Source organism: Bicyclus anynana, chromosome 15 (genome assembly GCF_947172395.1).
Source record: "Bicyclus anynana chromosome 15, ilBicAnyn1.1, whole genome shotgun sequence".
Lineage (NCBI taxonomy): Eukaryota > Metazoa > Arthropoda > Insecta > Lepidoptera > Nymphalidae > Bicyclus > Bicyclus anynana.
In genome coordinates this window covers 13,361,414-13,383,206 of record NC_069097.1, presented here as the reverse complement: position 1 = coordinate 13,383,206, position 21,793 = coordinate 13,361,414, and the positions used below count along the sequence as shown (strand labels likewise).

Here is a 21,793-nt window from a genome sequence, read left to right as displayed (position 1 = left end):
CTGCATATTTTATTAAATATTATAAATTTACTATTTTTGGAAAGCAACAGCCGATTTTTTTATGACAAGAAGTTGGACAACTATGACCCTGTGGTCTATCTTTTGTTGTATAGTATATATACTATAGATACTTTGTTATTATTTTGACGTCTATGCAAAATTCCATGCTAAACGTTAACAAAAAAGCATACAATCGCAATTATAATGTTTAGGATAGTACACAGTATTTTATTAATAATTGTAGTTACTTAACCATAAAAACTATTTATTAAAAGTCGTCATCAACCCATATTCGGCTCACTGCTGAGCTCGAGTCTCCTCTCAGAATGAGAGGGGTTAGGCCAATAGTCCACCACGCTGGCCCAATGCGGATTGGCAGACTTCACACACGCAGAGAATGAAGATAATTCTCTGGTATGCAGGTTTCCTCACGATGTTTTCCTTTACCGATTGAGACACGTGATATTTAATTTCTTAAAATGCACACAACTGAAAAGTTGGAGGTGCATGCCCCGAACCGGATTCGAACCCACACCCTCCGGAATCGGAGGCAGAGGTCATATCCACTGGGCTATCACTGCTCTTAAAAAAGCACAGCAAAGTTTATTAAAAGTACAGCTACATATAATACAGTTTCACGAGTAAGTCACCCGTGCCCAGGCAATATCATAAAGTAATAATTGAAACGAAGTTCAAACGGTATTTGTGATTAAGTTTTGATAAAGTGATTGATCGCCGGGATAAACTGTAAAGTGAAAGTCAATCCGTTTCGATAAGAGAATTTGATTACATCTCCTTGACCTTTAATAACCTTTTTGTAATATTGTAATACCTACTCCGAATGTACCTTTTCAATGAACCGCAGGCAACGAAACGGTTCAGAATCTGGAACTTTATTTGAAAAAGAAATTAATCGTATTACTCTTTTCAATGAATTGATAAATGTTGAAATTATTAATGATAGCTTCGCTATTAGCTGTCACATATAACTTGTTGTGGTTTCATAATATGAAAGCCTATAATATGTATAATGTATGTATGTACAAGTATCGTTAATATGACGGCTTCATAAAAATTAATAGAGTAATTGTAAATATATTGATTGTGCTATAAAATATATATGTGCTATGAAATTTAGCACACCGATTTTGCTTAAAAGTCAACACGACTATATAAAATACATTGAATTGACTATAATGAATAAAAGTTGCGTCCCAAAGTAAATAAAATTGATCTTATTAAATTTATTACTGCTGAGATCCAAATGCAGTACAATAACTCGTACCTAAATGCAATGTTTTACCCATTATACTAATTTCTTTGTCCAACACAGCCGGTCGAATACACCCCTAACCCTTTATCGCCATACGGTGTCTTCAATACCGACTTTCACATCCTTCCTGTTCAAAATGTATTCATAACGCGACAAAAAACCTAATGCGTATCATTTGACGGTTTTTTAGACAATAGGCCGGTGTCTTTTGTGGGGTTAAAAGGATTTTTTCAAAGGTCGAAATTGGGTCGGAAGATGCAACCGATACTTTGCTTTTAGGGTCTCAGACCTTTAATTTACTTTCTCTTTTTCACTCTGTTGTCGGGTGTTTCGATTTGTATCTGTTACTTCATAAATTTCTAACATCGACTGTCAAATGAAATATGTGATTTTACTTAATTGAGAACTTGTCATAATAATATTTTTATTACGAATAAAAGAATTTAATACGACAGCTTAACATAAAGGCCATTTGTAAATCAAAACCAGAACATAAAACCAGTCATGTGTGGCAGCCAAAATTTATAATGATCTTTTTAGGAATATTATTAATTAAACCGACTATATATCTGCTCATCATAAATTCAAGTTTTTGTTTTATAAATTCTCCAATAAACATAATAAAATAATATTTTTTTTAAACTTGTCTAAAGTTGCCAATATAATATGTACTATCATTTGCTCTGAGTTGTCTTTAGAATGAACTAATTACTTTTTTATATTACTAGTTTAAATAACGTCAGAAAAATAGGAGTCAGAAATCAAAAGAAGTTTATAAAACAACATTATACAATGCTATTCTAAAGCGACTGCTTTAAAATTCAAATACTCTAGTAGATACATTATATTATGACACAAATATCTTGTGGTACAATGTACAAGCATACAATGTATGAAAAATACCAATGTTTGCGGTATAGCCTGTACAGATTTAGAAACAAAGTAAACATTTGAAACCTAAGTATTCATTTAAAATTCCTTTACCTATTAGTTATAACGATCTTGGTGTTATTCAACGGCAAAAACGGCCACGAAGAGTCATTAGCCATATAAGGGATAAGATAAGCGGATTTTGAATAACTACGAAACCGCACCGTTGCCCAACCGCGCTCGTTACTCAAGCTACATTCACTTTCAAAGAGACTTCTTACAAACCACCATCACAGTGCACCATTGTTACCCGGTCCCTTATCTCGGAACAATAACGAGCTACCGTGCAAGAATCAGAGATACACCGTATAAAGCATCCCATTGTAAATATTATAAATATTATGCTAATGCGATAAAAGGAAATTTTTGACTCCGGATCTAAACGACCAGGTGTTTCGTTGAAAGGGTTAAGCGAGATTCAAATGTCTTCCGACCCTATTTTGAATGTGATCATTTATTAAGATTTGGGTGTATTGTTTAGTTTCTTATTCCCATAGTTGTGCGCGCACGGTTAATAATTTATGTGGGAACAATGCGAGTGATATATTTTTTTAATATTGTAATGCGTTCACGGGCTATGGGTTAGAATGGAGCCTCGGCTGATCGTAAATTTGTATTCTCTATGGTGATTTCGTTGCGAGCTGTTAACTGACGTTTCGTGTATACTTTGCTGATATTTGCTGACAGCCGTTGCTAATAGCCTATGGTGCTGAGTAACTTACCAAGATTGCAGGTAAGTATTTTAACTCAACTTAATTCAGTAATGTTTAATTATAACCAGTGGACCCAATCAAGCTTTGCTTTGACAGTTACGCAAGCAACCAAACGCTAAAAAGCTGAAAGCTATCGGCGACAAGGTTTTTGAACAAGAAGAAATTGGAAGCTATTTTGCCGTGCGTGATGCGTCAAATATTCTTATTTTTCTCGGTCATTACTTTGATGTTAAATATAAGTCAAATATTACAAAATCAAGGCTCAAATTAAAGCATTTAAATACTATGCCCTAGATTTTTGTTTCACATGATTTTTAAAGAAATTTTTTAACAGAAATTTAAGTAAAAAAGTAAGTTGCACAGTCCTCAATACGTCTGTCTCTTTAATGTCACAATTAAAGCCACCCGTCCGCTGCAATGAAGCCACTACGCAGTGTAACAAGTCATTACTAATTGAGGACATCTGTCATTAAATATATTTCTTTATAGAGCGAGGGTCAGTGGCAGCCAGACATACTGCATTTTATTAATGTAGAGTTTGTCAGGCCTTCCTTTTAGACCCCCTGGTGAAGCCGCTGAGGTCCCATTAAGGAGCCTACGGCATTTACACAATTAGAAAGAGAAACATTATTTTATCATAAAAAAGTATGGTATGGTAGAAGCATAGGTTGAAGTTTGTCCCTTCAATCCCTTCGCTAGATCTGTTTCCCGAAGGGTGATCTAATTTATCATATTATGCCGTGGTTAAAAGATTGCTTTATACTTGGACGGTTGAGGATCTGAATCCTTGGTACCAGCTACCTTCCAGAGCCGCATCAGTCGAAACTTCATAATTGGGTAGTTCACTCATATGAAATTTAATATAAACAACATTATTTTCGTGTACAAGGAATATGGGTCGAAATATATCGATATCAATAAATAAAAGTTAAAGATTTCTTATAGGTAAAGCTTAATATAAATATCACGTATTTTTTCCAAATGTTCCGAACATTAAAAACGCTGTCGTCCATTTTGTGACGTCACTAACAGACTTGATTTACTAAACGTCGAACTAATTGTTAACTGATATTTTTGTCAAACGTTACGTTTGCAAGGAATTTGTTAAAGTGGCGTCTTGAAACAGTTGAAATATAGACCGTCGTGGCCGACAGGCGTTTTAGCTCGTATTTTCCAAAAACATATTTAAAAACTAAAAATTTCACGTCTCAAAAAAAATATGATTTTTTTTTCAATCTAGAAATTAGAACGATTAATGAACTATTTAAGAACATTTAAAAAATTGTCAACTACCCTATTGATTAACGTACCTGCGTATGGTAGAAGCATGGACTGACAAATCAACTTTCATATAACCGAGGTATGTATGACCACGGCAGGCCCTTATTCTTACAAAGGAACACTAACAGAAACGTTCGGCCTACCGATTTGGTAAGTGGCGTTATTTTCCGCACATCGGTATCGGGCCTAATTGCGTCATTATTGTCGGGAAAAAAATATTATTGCACTCGCAAAAGCAACGGTATGTACAATTTTCTACCTTTGTAGTTTTGTATCGTGCTGTCAGCAGTGTTGCCAGTTGTTAACATGCGCATGTCCCGAATTTTTTTCACTTTTGTGTCATGTCCCGTTTTACCAGTGATTGGTTGAATGTTCTGATTTACCTTCAGTATTGTGCAGTTAGTAGTGTTGCCAGTTATCAACGTACGCAAAATAAATGTTCCCAGTTCGGAAAAAACAGCGCAATCGTACTGAATTTTGAATGGAATTCGTTTTTATTCTGGATTAACACATAGACTACTATGCCACGCGGAAGAAGATGCGGGCGTCCGCTAGCTTATGCGTTTTTTTTTTAGGTTTTTCTTTGTATTGAGTATTTCTTTCTTCTCAGTTAAGATTTTACCCGGAGATGGAAATTAGTGGTGTCACAACCTGTGCACCTTAAGCCGTCGATCCCGGTCATTATCATTAAAATCTTATAGAGATTATTAATGAATCATTATCGCCGCATTAACATCAGTGATCATTATCACCGCCAACCCACAATGGACAAGCGTGGTGCGTGTTAGCTCTATATCCTCTCTTCTACAAAGAGAGCTTAAAATAGGCTGATAATTATGAATTACCTTTTATTTTAAATTTTAAAGTTATTATTAAAACTTTGTGTAAAAGGTAAAGTTTTTACATCGATGGGTTGTCGGTAGTTTACAAAACTCAAGTTCATGATTTGTTTACAGTGAACGTTCGAAATTCAAATGTTGATCGTATAAGTAAAATATAACTATAACACACATTGTAAACATACAAAAAATAATAATCACCACACGCGTTACTTAAACAAGTGTTAACCCGGCAAGAATTTCGACTTTAAAATGATCTTTTTTATCACTTTACCTAGGTACTATTAAATTATTATTTTGTGGTATTAATAAGTCTGAAGCTTGGGTTAGGTATAATTTAAAACACTATTTGTACGTTTTTATTGCATTGATACTGAGGATCTGAAAATATACCTATTTGGATTCAATCGAAAGTCAGGTCTAATTTAGCTTCCAATAAATATAGACACTAAATAAAAGTTTCTAAAAAAAGAATATTATTCCAATCACATGTAATTCATTCAATTAATGCATTTACACACACTTACGCAACGTAAAAGTTTCGAAATTCGAATTATCGAACTTTCCGTTTTCAAATTGATAGATAGCATTTGAATTGGAAACGTCCGCGGCAATTAGAGGGCTATAATTTAAATTTTAGTACACTTTCACGTACGGCAACAAGTAATAACAAGCAAGACGTACCTACGTATGTACGTACACAGATGGCCGCGGGCCACAGCTGTTTCTTCACTATTCTTATGCAAAACAACCGTCATTGTGTTACTAAACCTGTGTAGTAATAAGCGTAGCTGCCTAGTGTTATTTGTACCCATTGACAGCTATAGGGCTGTTCCATTTTTGAATTTTTAAAATCTTTCGAACACTGCCTCGTTGGGTTTTTTAAATTCTTTACAAGTTACTACAATGTCAACTGATTTTAAGTGATGATGCAGTCTAAGACTGAAGCTGGTTAACTTGTTAGGAGGAGTATGAAAATCCACACACCTTTTCGGTTTCTACACGACATCGTACCGGAACGCTAAATCGCGGTACGTCTTAAGCGGTGATAATTATCCACGACCGAAGCCTCCCACCAGCCAGACCTGGACCAATAAGAAAATCTCAATCGGCCCAGCCGGGGATGAAGGCCGAACCCAGAACTACCGTTTTGAGAATCCACCGTCGTTGTAGTTTGGTGCAAATTCAATTTGTAAGAAATATTTCTTGTTTCAAAAGAATATTTTATCGAACAAAATTTTTTTTTTTTAATCCTAAGTTATTTATAGAATAAGTCTCTGCTGCTCTATGATTTAAACGTTCTTTTTTTATAATTGGTGATAATTTATTTAAATTTTTTTCATGTTTTTGTTTTAATAGGTTAGATAATTGTTTGGAGCAATCAACATTAATTGTTTAATAGTTTCAACAATTCTTAAGTGTAAATATTTCCAAATTAGTGACAAAATATCTATGCATTACTACTCATATTAAAAATATTATTATGTAGGTGAAGTAATGAGTAATAATAAGTCGTTAAATATTTAACAGCACTTTTGATGAGTTTATGAATCTGTATATTTTTTTTATAGAAATAGTGCCATATTAAAAAATATTATTTAATCATTACAATATGACCTTACTGTCTAATTAAGGGCACTCTGTTGTATTTATTTACATAAAATCCATCATAGGTATTATTAATTTAATAATTTACTTGCGCGTGCGTCAAACAAGCGTCAAACAAATTAATAACTTAAATTAATTTTAATTAAGTACTCACGTCGTTTTTCCCATTACAAGTTACTTTTTAAAGTATTTAATATTTATACGTATATGAAGTAAACTAATTTGTAAAAAAAACTTTTACTCAAGTTAAGTTACTTGTAAGTATTAGCACACATGTCTCCACATTAAAATACAATTTAATTTATTTGCTTCCTCAATAAAAGTTTATATGTGATAATTAAAGTGAATGTGTGGCCACACGCGGCGACATTGGCCCTTTACTGTCTAGGGCCCTGGGCACACAATTCGGGGCCCTATTAGAAAGTTCCAACTTTTTTATTTTTTCGGCCCTTATCATAGTATGAAACATTTGACATGGTTTTCTATGCAAGGGCCCTTGGGCTAACTATTTGGGGCCCTATAAAAAGTTATTTTTACATTTTCGGTCCTTTATTTTTACAGTTTATAATTGACATACGTACTTACATCTAACCAGTGTCATCTTGGCTATGCATCGGCCCTTGGGCTCACAATTTGGGGCCCTTGAGAAAGTAAACTTTAATTCATATATTTGACCATTTAGGTAGGTACATAGGTAGTCACAGTAGAATTGACAACAAACTAGAGCCTTTAAAATCATGCAGAGGTCATTGAACATATGGGGCCCTATAAGTAAATAAACTTGTATTATGTTATTGATTAGAGTAGGTACATTTGTCATGAATCACTAGGGCTTTAATTATTTATTCAGCCCTGAACAAAATACTACGTAAACTTAGATTTTATTATGTAAGTTATTACTCAACCTAATTATAACATACCTTCGTGATATGTCATGTATGTAATTCTAAATCAAACGTTTCATATTGTACAATGCGTGACAAAGTGTATACAATTGTATAAATAAATTTTTTTTTTTTCTAAATTATTGCGTCGCGGTTTCCATCCAATCCGAGCAATTATATCCAGATAATTGCAGCTAAAGAATTTATCTAATCGCCACGCGGTCCTTATATGATGGGTAGTATTTTATAAGGTATTTCGTTATTAACATATTAAGGAGTTACAAGAAACTCTTCGATGATCGTTGTACTTATTTCCAAGACATCAAGTAACGTTCTAGTAAATAATTACGTAAAAATATCTAACTCTAATAATATCAAACGATTCGATCATTAATTTAAAATTCCGTTCGATTTTTGAATTTTACTCAAAGCAATACCAACAATTATAGGTTCAATATTCGAACATAGCGAATGAATTATGGATTGTTTGAATTCATTTACTAAATGAATTGTATGGATTTACAACGTTCGAATTTTAAAATTAAATGAATTCGACATGGAGTTTTAAATTGAATGTGTTATTGATTTATATTTTTGGTATAAACATTCTTAGCTCCATGTAGAATTGTACTTTATTGAGTTTTGTTTCTGTATTTATTTTTATTTTATGTACATTTGTCTTGATACTAATATATAAAGACCTATGTAGTCTCATAAGTACATAAATTATTATTTCATTGTGAATGACTTATTATCAAGTAATTTATTTATGTTCTCAAGCTCAGAGGCCCTCGAAATCTCACCAGAAAATGTCAATATAACTATGACTTGAACTGTGCACAAAAAGAGCTGATGATAAAGTAGCTTAGCATTTTTGTAGTATATTTTGTATAATTATACGTGATAAAACCTCACTACTTAAGATAATAGTGGGTCCCATTTTTTATTTGCACCAGGGCCCTTGGTTACCTAGCTACGCCACTGATTCTACGCATAAAAATGTGAAGAAAACAGCTCTATAATAAACAAGGCACTTTTTGCGGCAAGCTTGAATGCATACAAAACGACGTAAACTCGATGAACGAATATTAATATCGATGAAAGCAAAGGCCCATACAGCCCCGCTCATTCCTATGGGAATGAAGTCGTAATGCCATTTGCAATTGTGTGGAAATAAATAAATACGCGGCGGCAGTCACGCCACCCCGTTCGATCCATCACGGCGCGGGCGTGTCGGGGAATGACGTCGACGTGGACTAATCGCTCCCCCACTGATAAATGCGACGCCATCTTGGATTTTCTCTTTTTATTTTATTTTTTTTCACATTCGCTGCGCAAACGCAACCCGCCTGTGCTAATTAAGTTGCCTTGTTTGGTTTGAATGATCGCATGCAGGAGCTATATAGAGCGATCTTTGTGTTTGCATGTTTAAATATTTGCATCGCAATGATAACGATTGTGTTCGACAGCATGGACTTATAGAATAGGCAGACGGTATCTCGCTGTCAAGCAATTGAAGCACCCTAATGGTCGGGAGTCTCTCTGAAGGATAAAATTTATTGACGGAAATTATTAATTGACGTAGCACAAAGGATTAGCAAACTGAACTGGCAGTGAGCGGGCCATATCTGTCGCAGAACAGATGGGCCGTTGGGGTAGAGGTGTTCTGGGAACCCACTTAGTAAGCGCAGTGTAGGACACTCTCTAGCTAGATGGTCCGACGACATCTAGAAGGTATTGGGAAGTGGCTGGATGAGGAAGGCGGAGGATATTGTGTGGTGCGCTCTAGAAAAGGCCTATGTCCAGCAGTGGACTGTACAGGCTGATGATGAATGGCGCCGAGTATCTATGTGTGAAGTGTATTACTGTACGTCAGCTGTTTTTGATGAGTACTGTTTACCAACAAATAAATTAGGAATGAAGGTAGAAACGCATGTCATTTCATAACTTATTTATTTTAAATTATGTATGGCTTGTTTATAAAATGATATATAAAATACATTAACCATATATAATTCTAAGCTAACTAATCAAATTTATTTTCATTAATTTAAGAACAATTTAATTATAATTTTTATTAGATGTGAAATGACTAGTGATTTATACCCTCATTTTTAATTTGTTTGTTAGTAAACAGTATTCATCAAGAAATATGTAGGAAATTAATGGCGTTCTGTCTTCAAAATGTGCATCTGTGTGCGTAATTGGGGTGCGTCTCTCTTTAGTTTTAGAGATGGTATCTGGACACTTTATTACGTCTATGTTCGACAGATTTAAAATTGTCTTTATCGCACCGTCACGTGTACTTACATCCTTATCTCGAACACTTCAATGGATTGCTGACACGTGTATTGTGAAAATTTTCTCAATGTCAGCGAAATTTTATTATCGCTTGTTTTCTTTTACGTAACATTTTGTGAGTGAAAACTTGACTTTTAGTTACACTTATCTTTTTTTATTACCTACTTAGATAGATAACATGTTTCCTGTTATTTGAACATTTTACACAAATAAATAGACTAACACAAACAAACATACAGAAAAGACACAAAATTACGCTTTGGCTTTCTTACGATTTTATCATTAAAACTTCTAAATATCCTAACCAGGACAGTAGCGCTACTGTGGCGATCTTATTACAACTCGACAGAGAATTGAATTAGGGACTGTCTTGAATTTGAATCACACTTAGTTATATAAACATCAAACAACTATGGGACATAAATACTCTTCTTGTTTTTAAATCACATCATTCGCGGTACTTACGAATATAAAATAATTTAAAAGTAAGTAAATAAGCAAGTAAGTAAAAAAAAATAATTTTCGTTGTTGTAAAATATTAAATGGTTTTATAGTAAACAAATGCATTTAAACTTATAGCACTTTTGAACTAAACTCGTTCTGTCTAGAACAGAAAATATAATTCAAGATCATAGACAAGACCATAGATTGATCTACGCATAGTGTAAATGTGATTAAGATCTTTGTTTGAGTATTTAGCCTCTATCTATTCATATTGAATTAAACCGGTCGTAGCGGGTACCTACTGGTTGACTCACATTGCACCAATACCCTTAGTGCGAATATCCATTACGAATAGTCGTTTTCGAATTTCGAATAACGAAACCTTCTCTACGCATAGTGTAAATGTGATTAAGATCTTTCTTTAAGTGTTTAGCCTCTACAGTGCTATTCATATTGAATTAAACCGGTCCTACAGGGTACTGGTTGACTCACGTTGTACCAATACCCTTAGTGCGAATATCCATTGCGAATCGTCGTTTTCGAATTACGAACCCCGAAACCTTCTCTACGCATAGTGTAAATGTGATTAAAATCTTTGTTTAAGTATTTAGCCTCTACAGTGATATTCATATTGAATTAAACCGGTCCTACAGGGTACTGGTTGACTCATATTGTACCAATACCCTTAGTGCGAATATCCATTGCGAATAGTCGTTTTCGAATTTCGAATAACGAAACCTTCTCTACGCATAGTGTAAATGTGAATAAAATCTTTGTTTAAGTATTTAGCCTCTACAGTGCTATTCATATTGAATTAAATCGGTCCTACAGGGTTGACTCACGTTGTACCAATACCCTTAGTGCGAATATCCATTGCGAATCGTCGTTTTCGAATTTAGAACCCCGAAACCTTCTATACGCATAGTGTAAATGAGATTAAGATCTTTCTTTAAGTATTTAGCCTCTACAGTGCTATTAATATTGAATTAAACCGGTCCTACAGGGTACTGGTTGACTCACGTTGTACCAATACCCTTAGTGCGAATATCCATTGTGAATAGTCGTTTTCGAATTTCGAACATCGAAAACTTCTCTTCACATATGATTAAGATCTTTGTTTCGTAGGTATTGAAAAAACGTGTTGTCGTATCTATTGGTTACTTACGTTGTAAGTATCTTTGGTGTGAGAAGTTCACGATTAAAAACAGTCGTTTTCGAATTTGGAACACCGAAACCACTACCTGTGTACTTAAATCTGGTTATTGTTTCACCTTTAGTGTGAGATTTCCATTCGAATATCGAAATTAATAGACTGAAAGAGAGCCTCGCCCTGTACAATCCCAACCCATTAAAAATATAACGAGAACTCGAAAACGGTATAGAGTGAAAATCTCGTACTAAGACAGGAGAGTAGTTTGTACCGCGTTACGCAACGAGCTCATGAATAAGGACGACGGATGAGTTTTAATCTGACCAAATCGATGATTATAACCGGTTAAATTTATATTAGATAAATGTTAGTCTCAATTAAGTGCTACTTACTACTTATATAATTTTCACTTATTCATACTATAACGGTTAAAAAAAATTTAGTGAAAATAAACAAGATCACTAAAAAGGAATTTATCTGTATGTTTACGTATTTCCGCGACTTTCTGAAAATTACGAATTCATTTAGTATGGGGTTTTGTATATGTATATAAATGCATATTTTTCAGGGAAAATTTTAGTACGAGTAAGTAGCTAGGTATACTATTTTGTGATCGGATTCTTTCAAAGATGTTAGAAGTTGTAAGATTTATATAGCTGGTAAAATAATTATAAATATGTTTATAAAGCTAGTAAAATTCTCTGGTATGCAGGTTTCCTCACGATGTTTACCTTCACCGTTTGAGACACGTGATATTTATTTTCTTAAAATGCACGTGCATGCAATGCAGTGAGAGCCGTGGTAGCCCAGTGGATATGATCTCTGCCTGTGATTGCGGAGGGTGTGGGTTCGAATCCGGTACAGGGCATGCACCTCCAACTTTTCAGTTGTGTGCATTTTAAGATGAACAAAATAAGAAGCGATATTAATTGGTGATACCTTATACAAAAAGTTATGAAGGTACCTTCGTTTGTCGAAGGAGACAAAGCGATGCCGCCACCTGATACCCACAAGTCTCACACACCTCCCGTATGTTTACGAGTATGTACAGGTTTTATCTGCCAATCGTGGAAAATATTCGCGAAACCCGCTTTTTGGGAAGCCGACAAGACTACTTGCTTCATTATTTGAGATTGGCATCAGTTAGTACAGTTATTTAACTTAGTAACAGTTTTTTTTACTTAGTTAAACAACAACAACAACTTAGTAACAATTAAGTTAGTAATTTTTCTCCATTTCGTGGTAAATTTGGAAAACCTTGCGATTCCGGTGTTTTATACTCGTTGACGAACTTTTCGCCTACAACACGTCTTATTTGAACTTTATGTTTATAGGAAGCCAAAATCAAAATGTTACCAACAACGAAGTTGCCATGGAAACGAACTCATGTCACTCTCTACGTAGGTAATGTTTACAGAATCGCTACTTATAGGTAGGTAGCCATTTAGTAACATAACAGATAACTAGTTAAAATTTTATAGTTCTTATGTTTTACTCCGTTCCGAGACACTTATAAAACCTTCTTATTAATAAGTCGACTGCAGTATTTGCTCTTTTTTACTTGACTAGTATCACGGTGATACTAGATCATTACATACCTTCCATTACATCCATTATTTCCATTACGGTGATTCTAGATCAATACATATTTCAGATCTGAAACTCTGCAATTTGTTTTTGAAGTGTGTTCCATACCACACAAATGAAATTTAAACTTCTTTAGCGCTCCCTCTCAACGTTCGTTACGTCCGATTACATTTTTCGTAACGCATTCATAGCTCACTATAAGTCAAGCGTAAAGAAGTTTTATACTTAAAACTCTTTAAAGCATTATAAGACATCAGTTTCTTGTCATAGTGCTAAAAGACACCAACAGTTTACAATATAGGAAAGTCAGAGTATTGTAATAGTCAACATACTTACAAGTACTCGTAATAATACAGTTTGGTAACAACGGAAGCCATTAAGGAGCTCGTGCTGTACGCAACACGTTACGCGTCTTGTACATCGGAAATTAATTCACAAATACCTCTCCGCCGTTAGGCTGACTTCCATGTAAAGCGATGCGATGGGTATTGTTTCAAACAGCATTAAAAAGTATTAATAAGCTTACCTCTCCAGCTTTGACTGGCTTCCATCTAAAGCGATGCTATTATGACGATAATAAATCAAAAAAATCCTAAAAGTATTAATATAAGCTGCCACATACTGACCCCAACGTCCCCTTCTAGAAAAAATTAACAGAGGATATTATTTACGATCTAAACGATGACATCGCTACATACTTTCAGCCAAGACAAATTTTTAGATGGCATCTCCGATTAAGACAGGCTCCTAGATATACAACGTCATTTTGACGGGAGTGTCAGGAATGACCTTTGATACAATCCGCAAATGCCAATGCCTCTCTTAACCTAAGTCTCGTTAAAAGCTCTCTAAGCCTAGGTCCCAACAACAAACGATTCCTCGCCTTCCAATATTCAAATGTAAAGGATTACTTTGTGACACAGTTTGTCTAAATAAATATCGCCGTGAAGCATTGCTGTGTGCCGATCTCCAAGGTATATATACTTGCAACGAAGTTATAGATGTACACATTCTTCTCGTGATTTTCTACTTCACATCAGCAAGCCTATTCACTATTTTGGTATTTAATAACAACCTATTAAAACAACCATCAAATCAATTGACAAAATAAAAACCAAGGTTGTCATCAAATCAATTGACAAAATGTATACTATATACCTACTATAAGATATCCACCAGTAGCCACCGGATGACATTTGTTACATAGCATCTTAATTTCCTAATATGTCAACTAGCATACGTCAAAGATAGTGAATTAGCCTGCAGGTGGATTATCTGATTGTTTTATTATTAATAAATATGAAATAAAACAAAGCTTATTATATCTCTCGTTACGCATTTTCTATGGAATGCCACCCTAATGTAATGACGAGTCTTCGATAAAACGTGCCACGAGGAAAAACCGAGAGTGTTGCAACAAACAAATAACTTACAAATAACTCGTGTAGGTATATGATACCTACCTAAATTACGTATTCAAATATATATGCAGTCGCGAACGACTTTGGCATGACCTTCATAGTTCAAATCGTATCAACACAAACACTGAATGGTCATTTAAATAATATTAGTCGATTTTTTTTTTTTTTCGATTTTTCATATAAGGTTCCCAATCGACATCGAATTAAATCGACTAAGGAATTGACTATTTTTTTTTAATAATATTACTTAATAAACCTATGTATATTATTGCGTTTCGGAAACGAAACAGACGAATTAGATAAAACTTTTAAGTGTATTTATTACGTGTATTCTATATTCTTCTGTCATGTATAAATAGCAATACATAGAAATTGATATTACCTTGAAACGCATAGAATTACGATCATCAAAAACGAAAAAAAAATGTGAATATACCCACCATATGACTCCGAATATGTTCAGTTTCTTTTTCCACCGTTCCAAATTCAAAATACTTATTAATATCGAATAACACAATCCTTTCAAAAATCGAACGGCTTTCTTTATTTAACCCTTCTTAGCCGCATGCGATCAAATTAACCGACCTCTCCTCAATTTGAAAAGGGAAAGAAATAGGTTATAACCTATTTTCGAGAGCGGCAAAAAAGGATACCTGCACTTAACCTCCAGCAGAGTGGGCCTGTCAGACCAGATAAGTGCTTAGGGCAGTGGTACACTGAGCTTTGATAAGCTGTATTTCTACGATTTAAGCTGGTGGGATTTGCGGGTTAGATTGTAACTTACCAAGGTAGTTACAATCTAACCCTTAAAAACGTAGCGTAACGTACAATGCCTAGAAACTTAGTTTAGAATGTGGGTAGTACAATTGCTTACAATTTACGCAAGTTTTGAACTGCATCATCGCCTTATCATCAGCCATGATCGAAGTCAAGTAACTTTTCCTTTTTAATATTTTTTGTACAACGAAAATAGAACCTGGTCCACACCTACACTAAAACGTTTTCTGAAAAATATGAATTTTAAATAACTAATTCCATATCCATCAGATCATAAATATTTTTGAGAAAATAGTGTACATTACAAACAAGTGATACATTCATATCTATTACATTTAACATCCTTTTTTGGAATTAAAAAAAAAATCATCGTACTTTTGTTTTTAAATGTGAAGTTGCATTGAATAAAATCCTTGGTTTATTTAGGGTCGAGTGTACCCACAGCTTCATCCCACTCGTATCTTCCACGATTTCAAAGGATCGTATTATTTACATTTTTTTCCCTCAAAATATGGAACAAAAAAGGGTAAAGAATAAATTTGAGCGCTCACCAAATGTCCCCGCGACAGGTTGGGTCGGGTATTTTCGAATTTATGAACCGAACTTTTATTTCCGACAGCCCGTGATCGGATACATGTACGTATGGTACGGATTTTAATCGATTTCGGACGTTTTTTGCGCGTTATATTCGAATAAGAGAACCGATAATAAACCGATATGCGATCGTTACTTTGCAAATATTCAAATGCATTTAAATGGTTTTGCATTTTTTTTTTGGCTGGACTGCAATTGTTTCGAGGTCTTTGAATGTGATTTTTTTCAAATGTTTTTTTTTTGCAATGAAATAAGGTTTCATTGCACAGATGCCCAACTCGTGTCAGTGCGTTGTATTTTTTTTACCGATTACGGACTGTTCTTTGTAGTTTTATTATTTTGAAACTTTGTATATATACGTATGCAGTACCAAGATGTTTAGTTGCAATGATATCATGAATAATAACAATTATAAAGCCAACGAAGAGTTCTCTCGACAATTATTTGTGACTGTTCGTTCTTGAAAGTATTACCTCCATCGTTACTTCTTTTCTATAGAAGGTAATAGACGGAATAAGTAAGTTAATTAAGTACTTAATTAAGTAGTTAGCTAGCGAGTCACTAGTCACTACGAAGTACAAACAAACAAACCTGGCATTTCAAAAGTAATTGTAAATTAAGTCTATTTAAAATAAATGAATTTTAATTTTTTTTTTAATTTAGTTCTCTGCTCTTCTGCTCTGTTATAAAGAGTTCTACCACTACAAAACTTCTGCTGAAAGCAATCCTTTTTTTTTATTGTTTGCAAGTTAGCCCTTTATTACAATCGCACCTGATGGTAAGTGACGATGCAATCTAAGATGGAAGCGGGCTAATTTGATAGGAGGAGGATAAAAGTCCACACCACCACTTTTCGGTTTCTACACGACATCGTACCGGAACGCTAAATCGCTTGGCGGTACGTCTTTGTCGGTAGGGTGGTAACTAACCATGGTCAAAGCCTCCCACCAGCCAGACCTGGACCAATTAAGAAAACCTTAATCGGCCCAGCTTGGGATCGAACCCAGGACCTCCGTCTTGTAAATCCACCGCGCATACCACTGCGCCACGGAGACCGTCAAAAAAAACTCCATATCATATTGCAACGGAAGAAGTGATAGTATATTAGCTTTATATACATCATACATATGAGCAGTTAGCAACATATATCATAGCAATAGTTGTCAATTAGATTATTTCTTATCACGCCTAAGTCTGAATACTTCACACGATCTCGGCTGATCTATTTTAAATTACAGCGCCCATAGTTTTAGTTGATCGCACATCAGGTCAAAGTAATAAAACGTGACTGACGGATAGCACGCACCGCACGCGCCGTTAAGAGAAAAAAATAATTGTAGTCTAGTCTTCTTTTATAGGACAAATGTGTCACGTATATCGTGATTGATTGAAAAAGACAAGTACATACTAGTTTGTTGGTAGTATCGCTTGTATTAATGTAGGTTTTTCAGTCACAAAGACGTGCAAATGTCTGTTCAGTTACTTTTTATGAAAATAGATACCTTTTATGAAGAAATAATTATTCATTAATAAATTTCAATTATCGTTGTTTTCAATGAATATGCTACGCATTTAAAACATCGAATAGACGTATTTATTTTGCGGAAATTCATTCATTATGGGTAACGATTAAGATCTTCTAAAATCAATTCCTGAGATTGTAAGGAATAACTCATTTATTTTGTTACTCTCACAAATTAATAAAATAAATGAGTTATTAATTGGTTTCTATGACCACAACAGCGAATACAGCATACTTTGTTGAATACTATAAATGGGTGCGGCGCGTGCGTCTAGAATACGCGACCAGCTTTATACGCCAGCTATTTGCTATCTGCAATTTCATAGAAATCTGTTTCTTATGGCATAATTATTTGATGTCGTTTTTCTGTGAACCACCGAGCGATGTTTCACAGAAGTTCGTGTGAATGGATCTACCTGCTACGACGAGATATGCGGACGGCTTTATGCAGGAGATGAGTTGTGACTCTTATAAGTAAACGGTTCACTCAATAGGCACATACCCGTCAAAACTGACGAATTCTACAGCATGACATATAGTAAGGCATTCAAATGCTGATAATGATGATGACACATCGCAGGGTACTTGTCTTAGAAAAAAAATAATAAAAATTAATTATGAAAATAAAAAAAGAAACATCTTACAATACTAAATCTAGAAGTAATTGCTGCGTCCTTCCGTATTTTCTTCGATAATAACTTCTAAATTAATATATTAATAATCAATAACTAAATTCTGTTACGGTACGTACATCTAAAAGAAATTAATAACAACTTTATTTAAATAAATAAAATGCATACAGCCGTACATAGACCCTTTCCTTTTTGAAAATCACTTATTTGTAGTTTGTGTAAAAATTTAAATATCCTATTAGGTGCATGTTGCATAACACCATTCCTCAGCACCTGTTCCGTAGGGCCACTCTAGGCAAAAAAAACCTTTTGAACGTTTTTTGTATTAAAAAACAAGTTTAAAAAAAATAAACCGTGGGATACGTTCGTTTATAAATATTAAAGCGTAAGATTGTTTATTGAAATGAAGTGAAAAAAACTTAAAATGGAATAAAAAAAATCGTAACTAAAGGGTCAAGTATAACTAAAGGGTTGTTCAAGTAGATAAGTAGTTGAAGTCATCGTTGTAGGTTTTTGGTACATGTATTACTTACGAGTAATCGAATATAAAATATATACTTGGTCATACTAAATATACTAAATACTAAATAGATACTTGGTCATTTTCTAACGTAAAAGTATTTATTTTTTATGTTCACATTTTCACGCTATCTTTATTTCTTTATCTGACACCGAAATAATTTTTCAAATCGAACCAGTAGTTCCTGAGATTACCGCGTTCATACAAACAAACTCTTCAGCTTTATAATAGCAGCTGACGCCACACGGTTTCACCCGCGTGGTTTCCATTCCCGTAGGAATACGGGGATAATATATAGCCTTCCTCCATAAATGGGCTATCTGACGAAAGAATTTTAAAAATCGGACCAGTAGTCCCTGAGATTATCGCGTTCAAACAAACAAACTCGTCAGCTTTATAATATTAAAATAGTATAGATTCTACAAAAACATAAATCTCTAACCAGATATTCTACTTATACAGATAATACACTTATTGTTTAATCCAAATAGTCATAGAGGCGTATTATAAAAATAAAAACTAATTTTTAAAAGGCCATTAAGTCACTAAAAGCTATTTCCTTCTTCCTTCCATATTTTCTTTTGTTTTAATTGTTAATTACTACGGGTAGAACAGATACTTATCTTATATATTAGTAATATTGATATGGTAATTTTTCAATTAATTAAAAAAACAATTTAGATAGGCTCAATTTAGTTTGAATTCCCAAACCTCAATGTTCGTATCAACTGATAAACAACTCAACAAAATTGAAAGATAAAAATACTTACGCGTATGTTAGCTCCGAAGGAAAAAAAACAAAACTCCGCGACCGGTTCCTAATTACTACCATAACTCCGATTCGTGTTCTCGAGACATTTTAGCAAAAAAGAGTCCACTAATCGCACTAAAAGGAACAGTTTTCAAACGGTATGAACAACGTTCGCCAACCCGCCTCAGAGTGGCGTGGTGGGTATAATTATTTTTGTTTTAAAACATTGTATGTATTTTATTTACATAGTTGTTTTTAATCTACTGTCAGCTACGTCTGCGACTTCGTTCGAATTTTAAAGACTTTCGTACATAGTTTTTCCACCTGTTTATTCCTCCCCTTTAAAGCCTTTGTAATGCTAGCCACTCGCCATCCAATAAGTTCATGTGCCGGCAGCGCTAACGACAGGTTAAGGTAAGTAATTATCATATCAGCCGATGGACGTCCACTGCAGGACATAGGAATTTGTAGGGACTTCCAAACATCACGATACTGAGCCGCCTGCATCCAGCGAATCCCTGCGACTCGCTTGATGTCGTCGGTCCACCTGGTGGGGGGTCGGCCAACACTGCGCTTACTAGTGCGGGGTCGCCATTCCAGCACTTTGGGACCCCAACGTCCATCGGCTCTTCGAACTATGTGCCCCGCCCATTGCCACTTCAGCTTCGCAACTTGTTGAGCTATGTCGGTGACTTTGGTTCTTCTGTGGATCTCCTCATTTCTGATCTCCCGCTCCATCTCCCGCTGTGTGACTCTGAGCCTTCTTATGAGGCCCATAGTTAGCGACCAAGTCTCGGAACCATAGGTCATCACTAGCAAAGGTAAGTAATGTCAAGTAAAAATGTATTATTTTAATTAGGAGCTCTTTTGAAACATCAGGTGATCGGTCGAAAAGTTACGTAACTCTTTTTGGCATCTATGAAGTGCAGGCATTGATCACTCAGGAGTCTGACTAGTCATATACAAAAACCATACGTATATACATAATATATTCCTATATACAATTTTTACAATCCGACTAGTTCTAGTTTCAGAGATTACCCCATTCAAACAAAGAAACATTCGAATTTTCCGCTTAAAATATTGACATATACAGATTTTACCGCATTGTGTAAGCCAGTTTTAAACAATAGCTGATAATTCTTATACCAAAACAAAACAAAGAGAAATCAGGTTTGGTTTTTTTCAAGCTTCTTCAAAATGCTTTAGGAAACGGCCGAGGCGCATGATAAGACAGATAAAATAGGTATTAAGTCCACGAAACACCTCGATAGGGCCCGCTAATTACGTTTTTAATTATTCCAAAATTGCCTCCCCTATTAGTTTATCTTGCGGACGCCATTCCGAGCTATTAGCTGCATATTTGTGATAAAACAGCAATTAGGAAAATTCCAAAGTTTTCGGTCGATAACGTACTTCTTTGTTAGGTTTAATTAAACAGCACGTTATGCTAGCCACACACCATCCAATAAACCCACATGCCTACAGTGCTAACGGCTTGATATCTACAAAAACTGATCGTCTGTTAGTCGCGATCTGCATGTGTCATACACATATATATTTTTTTCATTAAATATTATTTCCAAGGACTAACCCTCATCGGAAAGCTCAATTAAATTTTCATGTTTTTATGGATAACTAGCAAATGACCCGGGGTTTCACTCGCGCAGTGCGCGTTCCTGTGGGAAAGCTGGGATATTTTTTAATTTAGAAATAGGGGGAATTTAGCCAACGAAACTAACAAAAAACGTGGCTTTCTATTGGTAAAAGAATAGTCAAAATTGGTTCGGTAGATAGAGTTAAGATAGATGGGGTGATAACCCCTACAACCTCACAAAATATACCTCCTTTTACCTAATATTATACTAATAGCATTAACAACTGAGTCTTAGGGCCATAAATCATTTCTCTATATCTATCTCGCTTGCACTTATGGGTCTTATGGAGCCGTCTAGTGAAGGGTGTAACAATGAAAGACATATTATCGATAAGTAAAGTTTATTATCGTATCTTGTTCACAAAATTAAAAAAATTAACAATATTTGATTTAATATAATACATATTTCATATTATATAATTATTAACTAAATAAAATTAATCTTCATCTGAGTCTTCATCATCAGAATCTTCGTCTTCTGCCAAATTTATTATATATTAGTATCCATAGTGCGCAACGAGTAACACATGAATGTATTTATTTAATTGCAGTAAACACATTTATAGCAAAAAAAATACGCAATGCAATTACATTAGAAACCGACCAATCAGAATCGTCCAAATCATTATTGACTCATCATTAGCACGTGCGCAGGTAGCCGTTTATCGATAATTAGGGTGCGCAGGTAGGCGCGCTGCACATTCCTATCTTTTTTGACTTTTATGACCGGACGACTCAGATGATAATGCGCATACTATAGTATAGATATGCCTACATATACGGTGTGGTTTTCAAGATTTACTTAAATGATGTACCTACACTTGAGAAGCTACAAACGTTGATGTATATTTTTTTAAAGATTTTTTTTTAATTTTAAACACAATGTATAATTTTTCGGTTAAAATATAA

General features: G+C 34.6%; 2 long non-coding RNA genes across 2 annotated transcripts in view; both read left to right on the top strand.

Annotated features, from left to right (window-relative positions):
- The window catches only part of LOC112055601 (uncharacterized), a 45,300-nt gene that overhangs the window by 19,077 nt on the left and 4,430 nt on the right, over positions 1-21,793 (top strand). The window lies entirely within an intron of this gene.
- On the top strand, positions 2-21,762 carry LOC128198795 (uncharacterized). Its single transcript, XR_008251497.1, has 2 exons — positions 2-19,641; positions 20,049-21,762. It is a non-coding gene; the product is annotated as an uncharacterized LOC128198795 (long non-coding RNA).